Genomic DNA, 18465 nt, shown 5'->3' on the forward strand with positions numbered 1-18465 from the left:
TATTATACTCCAGAGCCGCGCTCACTATTCTGCTGGTGCAGTCACTGTGTACATACATTACATTACTTATCTTGTATTATACCCCAGAGCTGCGCTCACTATTCTGCTGGTGCAGTCACTGTGTACATACATTACATTACTTATCCTGTATTATACCCCAGAGCCGCGCTCACTATTCTGCTGGTGCAGTCACTGTGTACATACATTACATTACTTATCCTGTATTATACTCCAGAGCTGCGCTCACTATTCTGCTGGTACAGTCACTGTGTACATACATTACATTACTTATCCTGTATTATACTCCAGAGCCGCGCTCACTATTCTGCTGGTACAGTCACTGTGTACATACATTACATTACTTATCCTGTATTATACCCCAGAGCTGCGCTCACTATTCTGCTGGTACAGTCACTGTGTACATACATTACATTACTTATCCTGTATTATACTCCAGAGCTGCGCTCACTATTCTGCTGGTACAGTCACTGTGTACATACATTACATTACTTATCTTGTATTATACCCCAGAGCTGCGCTCACTATTCTGCTGGTGCAGTCACTGTGTACATACATTACATTACTTATCCTGTATTATACTCCAGAGCTGCGCTCACTATTCTGCTGGTGCAGTCACTGTGTACATACATTACATTACTTATCCTGTATTATACCTTGTGAGGTCAGGCCGCAACGCTCAATTATTAATCGTCTCTATTTATTGCAGCATATTAACCCTTTGTGAACACAAGATAGAGCGACGCCCCCTCCCCTGGAGGAAGGTAATGAACCCCCAGGACGCAATGGTGCCGTGAAGATTTACCCCTTTGTCTGATTTGGACAATGTCTGATCATTAGAGGATCCTGACCACTAACTGATTCCACAGCGCCCCCTGCTGGACCCTCAGCTCTTATCTGGGGGACTTGGCAGGGTTTAATTTCTCTGCAGCACCCCCTACAGGGGAGATTAAATATTACATTGTGTCCATCTCCTCAGTAGACTGGCTATGTCAGGTCCTTCAGAGATGGTCCTTTGTATCCTTCTCTGCTCTGGCCACGAGAAGATCCTGAACAGAGGACCCACCACACTTTGACCATAGGACGGACACCCCAGATGTCTCCTGAAGATTGCTTAGCACTGAGGACTCCATTAGACCAAATCACTACCCCAAGTCTTTTTAAGGCTGAATACATCTCCCCATGCTTGGTTCTGGTCCATTCAAGGTTCTCCAAGTCTTCTGTTTTCGAGAACTTCCATGAAGACTTCTTCTGACAAGACATCTCTAAGATGTGACCGGATTCCCCTGCTGTGTATAAGGTCCATTCTATCTGAGCTTTCCATGCTTTGTGTTTTGACCCTGGCCCTTGCCTTTGGACTTGGCCTCCATCTTTCTCCTTTGGCTTTGGCACCTGGTACTTGTAGTTTTCCTCCTGGTTTGGCCTCTGACTCGTCTTCTGTTACTTCTTTTCCTCATTTTTGGTTTGGGGCATCTTGACTGCTTTCTTGATGATGACTCCTTTGGCTCAGATGTTCCTCCAGCCAACCTTGCACCGATTGGTGTCTACAATGAAGACCTAGGAAGGGTCGTTTCTTCTTGAAGGAGCTCAAGAATGGGGGGGGGGGTCTGAGATGATCAAAAATTAGAGTAGAAGTTGGTGATAAATCTGTTGAATCCCTTCCTTGTGGACTTGTCCTCCACCCCAACGTCTTCGCTCTGGTCTTCTCCACCGGTCTTTTTTCTTGGTCTTCTTGGTCGTGATCATGAAATTTACCTGATCGCTGATCAGAATCCGATCTTTTCCGATTCCGATTGCTCACACTTAATCTGTACTTCTCACCCCCCATACTCGTGAGCTTCCTCCTGAGGCCGGTGGCCTGCCCTATGTCCTGCTGGCCCACGAACTGGGTAATATCCAGTTTATAAATGTACATGCGGCCGCGAGTGTGAGGAGCAGGCGGTGCAGAGCCGCGCGGCCGCCCCCGGTGTACAGAGACCTGTCAGCAGTCAGCCTGGCGTGTCCAATTATCCAGTGCCGGTGATATGACAGCTGGTCACTGGACGCGGCCGCTGCTGCTTAGTGGACTTAACTAGATCCCGTAATCTGGCGCAGGGGAGCGCAATCCTCCCGGCACAGAGTGGAAGAGGATTTGTGCGGAGCTCATGTGGAACGGCCGTGTCAATCATGTCGTGCCGCTGCGGGTGTCATGGCCGAGACGTCTCCATTGTGACTCCAGCGCCAATGTAACGGGACGGTTTATAGCGGCGTCCGAGGTTTATTGTAAGTCTGGAGGAAATTATACGAGAACGACAAAGATCGGGCAAAATATGCAAATTATAGAAGGAACAAAGCGAAGAATTGCCCCTCAGGGGGTATCTGCCCCATTAACATATTGTAGTGGGGAAACTGGGATCTGGATATAACAGTGTGTGCCTGTCATAGAGAAGGGACCATCTAATGGGTACTGGGCCCCCCACCAAATGGGTGCCTGTCATAGAGAAGGGACCGTCTAATGGGTACTGGACCCCCCACCAAATGGGTGCCTGTCATAGAGAAGGGACCGTCTAATGGGTACTGGACCCCCCACCAAATGGGTGCCTGTCATAGAGAAGGGTCCGTCTAATGGCTACAGGACCCCCCACCAAATGGGTGCCTGTCATAGAGAAGGGTCCATCTAATGGCTACAGGACCCCCCACCAAATGGGTGCCTGTCATAGAGAAGGGTCCGTCTAATGGGTACTGGACCCCCCACCAAATGGGTGCCTGTCATAGAGAAGGGACCATCTAATGGGTACAGGACCCCCCACCAAATGGGTGCCTGTCATAGAGAAGGGTCCGTCTAATGGGTACAGGACCCCCCACCAAATGGGTGCCTGTCATAGAGAAGGGTCCGTCTAATGGGTACAGGACCCCCCACCAAATGGGTGCCTGTCATAGAGAAGGGTCCGTCTAATGGGTACTGGACCCCCCACCAAATGGGTGCCTGTCATAGAGAAGGGTCCGTCTAATGGCTACAGGACCCCCCACCAAATGGGTGCCTGTCATAGAGAAGGGTCCATCTAATGGGTACAGGACCCCCCACCAAATGGGTGCCTGTCATAGAGAAGGGTCCGTCTAATGGCTACAGGACCCCCCACCAAATGGGTGCCTGTCATAGAGAAGGGTCCGTCTAATGGGTACTGGACCCCCCACCAAATGGGTGCCTGTCATAGAGAAGGGTCCGTCTAATGGGTACTGGACCCCCCACCAAATGGGTGCCTGTCATAGAGAAGGGTCCATCTAATGGGTACAGGACCCCCCACCAAATGGGTGCCTGTCATAGAGAAGGGTCCGTCTAATGGGTACTGGACCCCCCACCAAATGGGTGCCTGTCATAGAGAAGGGTCCATCTAATGGGTACAGGACCCCCCACCAAATGGGTGCCTGTCATAGAGAAGGGACCATCTAATGGGTACAGGACCCCCCACCAAATGGGTGCCTGTCATAGAGAAGGGTCCGTCTAATGGCTACAGGACCCCCCACCAAATGGGTTCTATAGTATAGTTCTGCTCCTGGACACTGTATAAGTTGTTCTTTTATCTCAGCACTAAATGGCGGTTTTATGGGGCAGCGCACACTATGGGGCAGCGCACACTATGGGGCAGCGCACACTATGGGGCAGCGCACACTATGGGGCAGCGCACACTATGGGGCAGCGCACACTATGGGGCAGCGCACACTATGGGGCAGTGCACACTATGGGGCAGCGCACACTATGGGGCAGCGCACACTACGCCTCTGTTATATGGCTTCTTTTTCATGGTGAAAGTTTATAAAATGAATCTGAAATATGGCAATGCAGTGTATGGCAGTATTACTGGAGACAGTATACAAATCATACTTGGCACCTTATGGCGGTATTATTTAGGTACAATATGGCGGTTATAGTCATACGAGTCATGTTCACACTGCGGATTGTCTGGACCATGTGGTAGCGATCAGCGCAGAATGTCAGCTATTTCCTGAGGATCCTACTACATGGAGACGTGACACGTGCGGACGATCTGGATGTGGATCGGGCACATCACACAACTCGCCGCGCTCACGATAGGATTTAATAAGACGTCAGAGTAGTCGGCGGCTCAGTCCCAAGTGACAGGTGAAGAGTCTGGAAATATCTGCACTTGGAAGGAAGACGACGCCAAGGAGAAGTCACCAGACGTGGATGATAAATCCGGAAGAAAGAAGACGTCTGCAGGAAGGAGCGATGTATGGAGGATATACCGCAGAGGGTCACACCGTCTATGGCGTAGACATTACCAAATCCCCTGCACAGAGTTACATGATAATATTTTACTATCTGAAGCCACCAGTAGGGGGAGCTCAGGAGCTTTCTGCAGACTCTATATACATTGTGCTCCCCCTAGTGGTGGCTTCAGGTATTGGAATTGTTTCATGTAACTTGATGTCTAAGCAGGGGATTTGGAGCAATGTATCAGATAAACAGAGCAGAGGTGTGATAAAGACGTCATAAGAAACAGATCTGCACAGAATTTTGGAGATGAATGATACATTTGGACTTCCCCTTTAAGCTGCCGTCTTCTATCATTGTGTTACATAGAGTTCTATCAGTGTCTGGGAAAGTTGTGTGACATCCAATATGGCCGATGCTGCTCCCCCCCCCCCCCAGCTTTCCAGGACTCCTGAATGGTTATGCTCAGCACCTGTATATTTACTGATAGAAAGCTGGGCTCTGCAGGAGTCTGGGAAAGCTGGGTACTAACAGTGGGCCAGTCAGGATAACCCCCATCACTGCGCCCCTCCGTTCTATCCTCCTCCTCCTCCTCTGCCTCCATCTTGGCGTCTCGCCTTGGTTGTCGCTCTCACCTCAGATATAACTCTGAGCAGAACTTTCCCAGACTGCTGTGCGGATCAGGCGGCGCCGCGGCGGCCCCGGAGAAGGTCGGGGGCCCCGGGGTTAATGTAATATTCATTTCTGATGACCTTTCCTGGGCCGGGCCGGTGCAATCACCAGGGGGCAGCCAAGTCAAGACGTTACTATGTAAATGAGGTGAGCGCGTGTCAGCGGCGGACGTGGCGAGGAATGTGAGATGTCAGCGCTGCCGATACGCGGGTCACACAGAGGAGGCGACAAGAGATTACCCGCAGGACCCGAAGACAAACATCTCCGACGTCTGAAGATCTAGAAGAGGCCAAGATGTCTGAGAGAAGTCAGAAACCGGAACATCGCCAGACTGGTATACACACCGCAGTGACATCGCCAGACTGGTATACACACCGCAGTGACATCGCCAGACTGGTATACACACCGCAGTGACATCGCCAGACTCGTATACACACTGCAGTGACATCGCCAGACTCGTATACACACCGCAGTGACATCGCCAGACTCGTATACACACCGCAGTGACATCGCCAGACTGGTATACACACCGCAGTGACATCGCCAGACTCGTATACACACCGCAGTGACATCGCCAGACTCGTATACACACCGCAGTGACATCGCCAGACTGGTATACACACCGCAGTGACATCGCCAGACTCGTATACACACCGCAGTGACATCGCCAGACTGGTATACACACCGCAGTGACATCGCCAGACTCGTATACACACCGCAGTGACATCGCCAGACTGGTATACACACCGCAGTGACATCGCCAGACTCGTATACACACCGCAGTGACATCGCCAGACTCGTATACACACCGCAGTGACATCGCCAGACTCGTATACACACCGCAGTGACATCGCCAGACTCGTATACACACCGCAGTGACATCGCCAGACTCGTATACACACCGCAGTGACATCGCCAGACTGGTATACACACCGCAGTGACATCGCCAGACTGGTATACACACCGCAGTGACATCGCCAGACTCGTATACACACCGCAGTGACATCGCCAGACTGGTATACACACCGCAGTGACATCGCCAGACTGGTATACACACCGCAGTGACATCGCCAGACTGGTATACACACCGCAGTGACATCGCCAGACTGGTATACACACCGCAGTGACATCGCCAGACTGGTATACACACCGCAGTGACATCGCCAGACTGGTATACACACCGCAGTGACATCACCAGACTGGTATACACACCGCAGTGACATCGCCAGACTCGTATACACACCGCAGTGACATCGCCAGACTCGTATACACACCGCAGTGACATCGCCAGACTCGTATACACACCGCAGTGACATCGCCAGACTGGTATACACACCGCAGTGACATCGCCAGACTGGTATACACACCGCAGTGACATCGCCAGACTGGTATACACACCGCAGTGACATCGCCAGACTGGTATACACACCGCAGTGACATCGCCAGACTCGTATACACACCGCAGTGACATCGCCAGACTCGTATACACACCGCAGTGACATCGCCAGACTGGTATACACACCGCAGTGACATCGCCAGACTCGTATACACACCGCAGTGACATCGCCAGACTCGTATACACACCGCAGTGACATCGCCAGACTCGTATACACACCGCAGTGACATCGCCAGACTCGTATACACACCGCAGTGACATCGCCAGACTGGTATACACACCGCAGTGACATCGCCAGACTGGTATACACACCGCAGTGACATCGCCAGACTCGTATACACACCGCAGTGACATCGCCAGACTGGTATACACACCGCAGTGACATCGCCAGACTGGTATACACACCGCAGTGACATCGCCAGACTGGTATACACACCGCAGTGACATCGCCAGACTGGTATACACACCGCAGTGACATCGCCAGACTCGTATACACACCGCAGTGACATCGCCAGACTCGTATACACACCGCAGTGACATCGCCAGACTCGTATACACACCGCAGTGACATCGCCAGACTCGTATACACACCGCAGTGACATCGCCAGACTCGTATACACACCGCAGTGACATCGCCAGACTCGTATACACACCGCAGTGACATCGCCAGACTCGTATACACACCGCAGTGACATCGCCAGACTCGTATACACACCGCAGTGACATCGCCAGACTGGTATACACACCGCAGTGACATCGCCAGACTGGTATACACACCGCAGTGACATCGCCAGACTCGTATACACACCGCAGTGACATCGCCAGACTGGTATACACACCGCAGTGACATCGCCAGACTGGTATACACACCGCAGTGACATCGCCAGACTGGTATACACACCGCAGTGACATCGCCAGACTGGTATACACACCGCAGTGACATCGCCAGACTCGTATACACACCGCAGTGACATCGCCAGACTCGTATACACACCGCAGTGACATCGCCAGACTCGTATACACACCGCAGTGACATCGCCAGACTCGTATACACACCGCAGTGACATCGCCAGACTCGTATACACACCGCAGTGACATCGCCAGACTCGTATACACACCGCAGTGACATCGCCAGACTGGTATACACACCGCAGTGACATCGCCAGACTCGTATACACACCGCAGTGACATCGCCAGACTGGTATACACACCGCAGTGACATCGCCAGACTGGTATACACACCGCAGTGACATCGCCAGACTCGTATACACACCGCAGTGACATCGCCAGACTCCTATACACACCGCAGTGACATCGCCAGACTCGTATACACACCGCAGTGACATCGCCAGACTGGTATACACACCGCAGTGGCATCGCCAGACTGGTATACACACCGCAGTGACATCGCCAGACTCGTATACACACCGCAGTGACATCGCCAGACTCGTATACACACCGCAGTGACATCGCCAGACTCGTATACACACCGCAGTGACATCGCCAGACTGGTATACACACCGCAGTGACATCGCCAGACTGGTATACACACCGCAGTGACATCGCCAGACTGGTATACACACCGCAGTGGCATCGCCAGACTGGTATACACACCGCAGTGACATCGCCAGACTGGTATACACACCGCAGTGACATCGCCAGACTCGTATACACACCGCAGTGACATCGCCAGACTGGTATACACACCGCAGTGACATCGCCAGACTGGTATACACACCGCAGTGACATCGCCAGACTGGTATACACACCGCAGTGACATCGCCAGACTCGTATACACACCGCAGTGACATCGCCAGACTCCTATACACACCGCAGTGGCATCGCCAGACTGGTATACACACCGCAGTGACATCGCCAGACTGGTATACACACCGCAGTGACATCGCCAGACTCGTATACACACCGCAGTGACATCGCCAGACTCCTATACACACCGCAGTGGCATCGCCAGACTGGTATACACACCGCAGTGACATCGCCAGACTCCTATACACACCGCAGTGACATCGCCAGACTCGTATACACACCGCAGTGACATCGCCAGACTGGTATACACACCGCAGTGACATCGCCAGACTCCTATACACACCGCAGTGACATCGCCAGACTGGTATACACACCGCAGTGACATCGCCAGACTCGTATACACACCGCAGTGACATCGCCAGACTCGTATACACACCGCAGTGACATCGCCAGACTCGTATACACACCGCAGTGACATCGCCAGACTCGTATACACACCGCAGTGACATCGCCAGACTCGTATACACACCGCAGTGACATCGCCAGACTCGTATACACACCGCAGTGACATCGCCAGACTGGTATACACACCGCAGTGACATCGCCAGACTGGTATACACACCGCAGTGACATCGCCAGACTGGTATACACACCGCAGTGACATCGCCAGACTCGTATACACACCGCAGTGACATCGCCAGACTCGTATACACACCGCAGTGACATCGCCAGACTGGTATACACACCGCAGTGACATCGCCAGACTCGTATACACACCGCAGTGACATCGCCAGACTCCTATACACACCGCAGTGACATCGCCAGACTGGTATACACACCGCAGTGACATCACCAGACTCGTATACACACCGCAGTGACATCGCCAGACTCCTATACACACCGCAGTGGCATCGCCAGACTGGTATACACACCGCAGTGACATCGCCAGACTCGTATACACACCGCAGTGACATCGCCAGACTCCTATACACACCGCAGTGGCATCGCCAGACTGGTATACACACCGCAGTGACATCGCCAGACTGGTATACACACCGCAGTGACATCGCCAGACTCGTATACACACCGCAGTGACATCGCCAGACTCGTATACACACCGCAGTGACATCGCCAGACTCGTATACACACCGCAGTGACATCGCCAGACTCCTATACACACCGCAGTGACATCGCCAGACTCCTATACACACCGCAGTGACATCGCCAGACTCGTATACACACCGCAGTGACATCGCCAGACTGGTATACACACCGCAGTGACATCGCCAGACTGGTATACACACCGCAGTGACATCGCCAGACTCGTATACACACCGCAGTGACATCGCCAGACTCGTATACACACCGCAGTGACATCGCCAGACTCCTATACACACCGCAGTGACATCGCCAGACTGGTATACACACCGCAGTGACATCGCCAGACTCGTATACACACCGCAGTGACATCGCCAGACTCGTATACACACCGCAGTGACATCGCCAGACTGGTATACACACCGCAGTGACATCGCCAGACTGGTATACACACCGCAGTGACATCGCCAGACTCGTATACACACCGCAGTGACATCGCCAGACTCGTATACACACCGCAGTGACATCGCCAGACTCCTATACACACCGCAGTGACATCGCCAGACTGGTATACACACCGCAGTGACATCGCCAGACTCGTATACACACCGCAGTGACATCGCCAGACTCGTATACACACCGCAGTGACATCGCCAGACTGGTATACACACCGCAGTGACATCGCCAGACTCGTATACACACCACAGTGACATCGCCAGACTCGTATACACACCGCAGTGACATCGCCAGACTCGTATACACACCGCAGTGACATCGCCAGACTGGTATACACACCGCAGTGACATCGCCAGACTGGTATACACACCGCAGTGACATCGCCAGACTCGTATACACACCGCAGTGACATCGCCAGACTCGTATACACACCGCAGTGACATCGCCAGACTCGTATACACACCGCAGTGACATCGCCAGACTCGTATACACACCGCAGTGACATCGCCAGACTCGTATACACACCGCAGTGACATCGCCAGACTGGTATACACACCGCAGTGACATCGCCAGACTGGTATACACACCGCAGTGACATCGCCAGACTGGTATACACACCGCAGTGACATCGCCAGACTCGTATACACACCGCAGTGACATCGCCAGACTCGTATACACACCGCAGTGACATCGCCAGACTCGTATACACACCGCAGTGACATCGCCAGACTCCTATACACACCGCAGTGACATCGCCAGACTGGTATACACACCGCAGTGACATCGCCAGACTCGTATACACACCGCAGTGACATCGCCAGACTCGTATACACACCGCAGTGACATCGCCAGACTGGTATACACACCGCAGTGACATCGCCAGACTGGTATACACACCGCAGTGACATCGCCAGACTCGTATACACACCGCAGTGACATCGCCAGACTCGTATACACACCGCAGTGACATCGCCAGACTCGTATACACACCGCAGTGACATCGCCAGACTCGTATACACACCGCAGTGACATCGCCAGACTCGTATACACACCGCAGTGACATCGCCAGACTCGTATACACACCGCAGTGACATCGCCAGACTCGTATACACACCGCAGTGACATCGCCAGACTCGTATACACACCGCAGTGACATCGCCAGACTCGTATACACACCGCAGTGACATCGCCAGACTCGTATACACACCGCAGTGACATCGCCAGACTCGTATACACACCGCAGTGACATCGCCAGACTGGTATACACACCGCAGTGACATCGCCAGACTGGTATACACACCGCAGTGACATCGCCAGACTGGTATACACACCGCAGTGACATCGCCAGACTCCTATACACACCGCAGTGACATCGCCAGACTGGTATACACACCGCAGTGACATCGCCAGACTCGTATACACACCGCAGTGACATCGCCAGACTGGTATACACACCGCAGTGACATCGCCAGACTGGTATACACACCGCAGTGACATCGCCAGACTGGTATACACACCGCAGTGACATCGCCAGACTGGTATACACACCGCAGTGACATCGCCAGACTGGTATACACACCGCAGTGACATCGCCAGACTGGTATACACACCGCAGTGACATCGCCAGACTGGTATACACACCGCAGTGGCATCGCCAGACTGGTATACACACCGCAGTGACATCGCCAGACTGGTATACACACCGCAGTGACATCGCCAGACTGGTATACACACCGCAGTGACATCGCCAGACTGGTATACACACCGCAGTGACATCGCCAGACTCGTATACACACCGCAGTGACATCGCCAGACTGGTATACACACCGCAGTGACATCGCCAGACTGGTATACACACCGCAGTGACATCGCCAGACTCGTATACACACCGCAGTGACATCGCCAGACTGGTATACACACCGCAGTGACATCGCCAGACTGGTATACACACCGCAGTGACATCGCCAGACTGGTATACACACCGCAGTGACATCGCCAGACTGGTATACACACCGCAGTGACATCGCCAGACTGGTATACACACCGCAGTGACATCGCCAGACTGGTATACACACCGCAGTGACATCGCCAGACTGGTATACACACCGCAGTGACATCGCCAGACTCGTATACACACCGCAGTGACATCGCCAGACTGGTATACACACCGCAGTGGCATCGCCAGACTGGTATACACACCGCAGTGACATCGCCAGACTGGTATACACACCGCAGTGACATCGCCAGACTCGTATACACACCGCAGTGACATCGCCAGACTGGTATACACACCGCAGTGACATCGCCAGACTCGTATACACACCGCAGTGACATCGCCAGACTCGTATACACACCGCAGTGACATCGCCAGACTGGTATACACACCGCAGTGACATCGCCAGACTCTTATACACACCGCAGTGACATCGCCAGACTGGTATACACACCGCAGTGACATCGCCAGACTGGTATACACACCGCAGTGACATCGCCAGACTCTTATACACACCGCAGTGACATCGCCAGACTCGTATACACACCGCAGTGACATCGCCAGACTGGTATACACACCGCAGTGGCATCGCCAGACTGGTATACACACCGCAGTGACATCGCCAGACTGGTATACACACCGCAGTGACATCGCCAGACTGGTATACACACCGCAGTGACATCGCCAGACTCGTATACACACCGCAGTGACATCGCCAGACTGGTATACACACCGCAGTGACATCGCCAGACTGGTATACACACCGCAGTGACATCGCCAGACTCCTATACACACCGCAGTGACATCGCCAGACTCGTATACACACCGCAGTGACATCGCCAGACTCGTATACACACCGCAGTGACATCGCCAGACTCGTATACACACCGCAGTGACATCGCCAGACTCGTATACACACCGCAGTGACATCACCAGACTGGTATACACACCGCAGTGACATCACCAGACTGGTATACACACCGCAGTGACATCGCCAGACTCGTATACACACCGCAGTGACATCACCAGACTGGTATACACACCGCAGTGACATCACCAGACTGGTATACACACCGCAGTGACATCGCCAGACTCGTATACACACCGCAGTGACATCGCCAGACTGGTATACACACCGCAGTGACATCACCAGACTGGTATACACACCGCAGTGACATCGCCAGACTCGTATACACACCGCAGTGACATCGCCAGACTCGTATACACACTGCAGTGACATCACCAGACTGGTATACACACCGCAGTGACATCACCAGACTGGTATACACACCGCAGTGACATCGCCAGACTCGTATACACACTGCAGTGACATCGCCAGACTGGTATACACACCGCAGTGACATCACCAGACTGGTATACACACCGCAGTGACATCGCCAGACTCGTATACACACCGCAGTGACATCGCCAGACTCGTATACACACTGCAGTGACATCACCAGACTGGTATACACACCGCAGTGACATCACCAGACTGGTATACACACCGCAGTGACATCGCCAGACTCGTATACACACCGCAGTGACTGTCACTCACTTATTACCTAGCCTGTACTGTAGGGGGGGGTTACAAGATTACACCGCTGTCACTCGCTCATTACCTAGCCTGTACTGTAGGGGGTTACAATATTACACCGCTGTCACTCGCTCATTACCTAGCCTGTACTGTAGGGGGCTTTACAATATTACACCACTGTCACTCACTAATTACCTAGCCTATACTGTAGGGGAGGGGGTTACAATATTACACCATTGTAACTCACTCATTACCTAGCCTGTACTATAGGGGGGTTACAATATTACACCTCTGTCAGTCGCTCATTACCTAGCCTATACTGTAGGGGAGGGGGTTACAATATTACACCACTGTCACTCGCTCATTACCTAGCCTGTACTGTAGGGGGGGTTACAATATTACACCACTGTCACTCGCTCATTACCTAGCCTGTACTGTAGGGGAGGGGGTTACAATATTACACCACTGTCACTCGCTCATTACCTAGCCTGTACTGTAGGGGGGGTTACAATATTACACCACTGTCACTCGCTCATTACCTAGCCTGTACTGTAGGGGGCTTTACAATATTACACCACTGTCACTCACTAATTACCTAGCCTGTACTGTAGGGGAGGGGGTTACAATATTACACCATTGTAACTCGCTCATTACCTAGCCTATACTGTAGGGGAGGGGGTTACAATATTACACCATTGTAACTCGCTCATTACCTAGCCTGTACTGTAGGGGAGGCGGTTACAATATTACACCGCTGTCACTCACTCATTACCTAGCCTGTACTGTAGGGGAGGGGGTTACAATATTACACCATTGTAACTCGCTCATTACCTAGCCTGTACTGTAGGGGAGGGGGTTACAATATTACACCGCTGTCACTCGCTCATTACCTAGCCTGTACTGTAGGGGGCGTTACAATATTATACCGTTGTCACTCGCTCATTACCTAGCCTGTACTGTAGGGGGCGTTACAATATTATACCGTTGTCACTCGCTCATTACCTAGCCTGTACTGTAGGGGGGGTTACAATATTACACCGCTGTCACTCGCTCATTACCTAGCCTGTACTGTAGGGGGGTTACAATATTACACCTCTGTCACTCGCTCATTACCTAGCCTGTACTGTAGGGGGCGTTACAATATTATACCGTTGTCACTTGCTCATTACCTAGCCTGTACTGTAGGGGGCGTTACAATATTATACCGTTGTCACTCGCTCATTACCTAGCCTGTACTGTAGGGGGCGTTACAATATTATACCGTTGTCACTCGCTCATTACCTAGCCTGTACTGTAGGGGGGGTTACAATATTACACCGCTGTCACTCGCTCATTACCTAGCCTGTACTGTAGGGGGGTTACAATATTACACCTCTGTCACTCGCTCATTACCTAGCCTGTACTGTAGGGGGCGTTACAATATTATACCGTTGTCACTCGCTCATTACCTAGCCTGTACTGTAGGGGGCGTTACAATATTATACCGTTGTCACTCGCTCATTACCTAGCCTGTACTGTAGGGGGGGTTACAATATTACACCGCTGTCACTCGCTCATTACCTAGCCTGTACTGTAGGGGGGTTACAATATTACACCTCTGTCACTCGCTCATTACCTAGCCTGTACTGTAGGGGGCGTTACAATATTATACCGTTGTCACTTGCTCATTACCTAGCCTGTACTGTAGGGGGGTTGCAATATTACACCATTGTAACTCACTCATTACCTAGCCTGTACTGTAGGGGGGTTACAATATTACACCTCTGTCACTCGCTCATTACCTAGCCTATACTGTAGGGGAGGGGGTTACAATATTACACCACTGTCACTCACTCATTACCTAGCCTGTACTGTAGGGGGGGTTACAATATTACACCGCATCTGGCCCGACGTGTCCCGCACCCTTTGCACTTGGGAAAGGGCCTGTTACAGTCGTAAACGCGTCGTGCTATTTTACCTTTATGTAACAAATAAATGTATCTTCACATTGGACAATCCGGTCTTCACGTCATCTTTTCACCAGTGAGCGCAGATCTCCACCCCAACAAGAACCTTTGGTTCCTGGTCTTTCCACGTTTCCTCACCGGTATTCCGGTGTCTCTTTGGATCTGCAGCCTCAGAAAGCGACCAAAAGGGGTGGTGACTAATCACAACCCTCCAAGGTGAGAGGCCATCTGGTCAACTTATAAACGTATCATTGTTTTTCATCAGAACCTATCTCACATACTACGCTCAGAGCGCTCGGTGTCTCTTTTGTTTTATTGTATTATAATACAGTACAAAGCATCATTCTGCACATTTTACGCTGCTGTCACTTGCTAATTATCTATTCTTGTCAACCATAGTAGTATGAATAGAGCGTGACTGTAACTTCCTTATAGGCCAGCTATTACACATGTCTTCACTGCAGATAATACTATCCAGTAGTGCAGAGGATTATTCTGTAGTGAGAATAGTATGGCACTTCTGTCACTAACTCATTACCTATTATTTACAGTTAGTACAACATCATTGAAGGGAATGTCTGCAGGTGCCACTGATGCGTGTGAACACGATTCTTACAAGATTACACTGCTGTCACTTGCTAATTATGTCTCCCTATTAACCATAACAACATGATTGGAGCATGGTTATGACTACAGTCACTTGCTAATTATCTATCTTTATAGATTAGAGCAGCAGAGGCATATGTATAAGGGGTGCAGAGATAACCATTGCTTCAGTACCTGGGACTCTCAAGGGCTCATTACAAATAAGAAGACATCAGTATTATAGATAGCACCTGGGGAGTGGGGCCCCCATTATAATTTTTGCTTTAGGGCCCAGGAGCTTAAAGTTAAGCCTCTGCATAGCAGCATGAATGGAGCATGACTCTGAATCACATATAGCATTTGTCACTACTTTTCTGCCATATAGCACACTTTGATGCAGTGATATACAGTATATATTACATTGCTGTCACTTGCTTATTACCTCTATATATCATTCAGAACCCAATGAGGGACTGTGGCTCCTATCTGCACCTCATGCTAGGAGATAATATGTGGCATCTCTACAGTTGAATATTATTCTTCCAAGCATTATACAAGAGTGATTATAATAGGACCTAATATTCCTGTCACTTGCTTATTATTTCATAGCATCAGGTACGGTAACCATAAGAACAACGGCTCCTGCTGATGGGTTCTGTGATTTGAGTTGGTGTTGATGCACGTGAACATGATCCTGTACTTCTCAGCCTTGTGCTGTAGTGTTAAGAATGTAACATAAAAGTACTGTCACTTGCTTATTACCTTTATACTAAGCAGTATCAACCAGAACCCAATGAGATGACTCTGGATATCTGTATCTGAGGCCGGGAGATAATATGTGTCATCCCTACTCTTGAACAGAATCCTGCCATGCAGAGCGGTGTACTGGAGAGATCACAATATGCTGTCACTTGCTTATTATCTATTATTAACAGCAGGTATAACAATAAGTAATGGCTTCTTCTCTTACGCATACGATGTACAGTGACTTTGCTGCTATGTTCTACCATCTTATACAAGTGAAGTCACAGCTCATGAGCAGGAGCCTATAGCTTACACTATTGGGCTGTAGTGTCATGAGTATGACATCACTGACTTATATCAGTCCTATATCTGATGATATAGTGTCACTTCATGTGAACATGATCTTATAGACTATAAGGGCTTCTAGCCATCAACTTGAGCAACATCACTGTGATCTCACAGCCACTAGGGGGAGCTCAGGAACATACTGCATACTGCCTGGGTTCCATGTGTAATGTCTATGAGCTCCCCCTAGGGGTGGCTGCAGGTAAGAAGCAGATACGCGGAGCTCCAATGATACATATAGCTATGTTAAGCATATGCACTACATATATAATGATAAGGTAGACTGAGGGGCTTATAGGGTTAAACACAACCCCACTTCTTTGGTGTTACGCTTGCTGATCGCTTCAGATCTTCATTTGCGAGCCGTGTCTTGGACTTTCTTAGCCTGACACGGATACTCTGCACTTGGCACCATTCATTTCATGTATCCATACATTATTTATTATGGCAATTCGGATTGGTAGCAACGCCCTATAGGCACCATTCCCATTGGATTGGAAGGTGTGTTACTATAAGGATTACTGGGAGGTCGGGGAGTGAAGGCTCCATTGTTACCTCGAAGGATACTTAAGAGACGGAGGCTCCTACACAATAAGGTGAGATCTCGAGTTTAGGAAACATAAGAAGATTCATCACCGGATTATTCCAAGACAAACGATGTTGATGGCTGTAAATCTTCTGACACCTCACACATAAGATCAGTCAGAGCTCCTCCACTTCCTAAATACCAGGGACTGTCTGACATCTGATGTGAATATTACAGAATCATTTACTGACAACCATTAAATCTCTCCGGCTGGAACAGAGATCCGGAAATCTGCGCACATAATAATCCCCCGACACCAGCGGGGTTAATGGCGAGGACTGTGATTGACGGCTCGTAAATATCCCGTGTGCCCCGGCCGCTGACAGCCCTGACAATACAAAGGTCCTGGACACATTGCTATCCTGACATTTCACTGGACATTGATGTATGTGTCAGAATCCTCCAGGTCTACCGGAACGAGCGCGGTGAGAAATGGCGAAATCTGCGCCGCTGCGAATATCCAAGTGGCCGTATAAGGGGGGAAAGAAGGAGAAGAAGGGACAAAATCCACCGGAGAGGGGGGAACAGGAAGACAATCATGGCAGGGATCGTTACCAAAGCTGAAGGGCCGCGAATATTGGCCGCAATTAGATCATTTTTGGCTTTTTTTTCCCCAGTTTTTTTGATCGCCCAAAACTCACAAAAGAAAAAACCTGAGAATAAGAAAACACGAGGAATTGTAAGAAATATCGGAGAAATCCTACATTATCTGGACGAGCGTCAGGGGTGCAGAGACTTACAGCCAAGAATGTGGATATACAGTGAGCGCAGCTCTGGAGTATAATGTGTATATATACAGTGAGCGCCGCTCTGGAGTATCCCGGTAAATGACATAGATTCACGACTGTTATAAATTTATGTTCACATACCATATTACACAGCACTTAGCAGCAGCTTATCTCAGCCAGGTCTGTTATCTCTCTATGTAACACTCAGATAACCCTCAGTGGATTGTGTACATGCATTTTCATATTATCTGATCTGCTCCAGGCACTGCAGGCAACTTGACATGGGCAAACACCTTTACTCTACATTGGCAGTTTTGCAAATTTAAACATGCCGGGAAAAAGAAAATCTAATTTGTCGCAAACAACGAGAGCTATGAAGGA

The sequence above is a fragment of the Leptodactylus fuscus genome, chromosome 1 (assembly GCF_031893055.1).
Source record: "Leptodactylus fuscus isolate aLepFus1 chromosome 1, aLepFus1.hap2, whole genome shotgun sequence".
NCBI classification, from domain to species: domain Eukaryota; kingdom Metazoa; phylum Chordata; class Amphibia; order Anura; family Leptodactylidae; genus Leptodactylus; species Leptodactylus fuscus.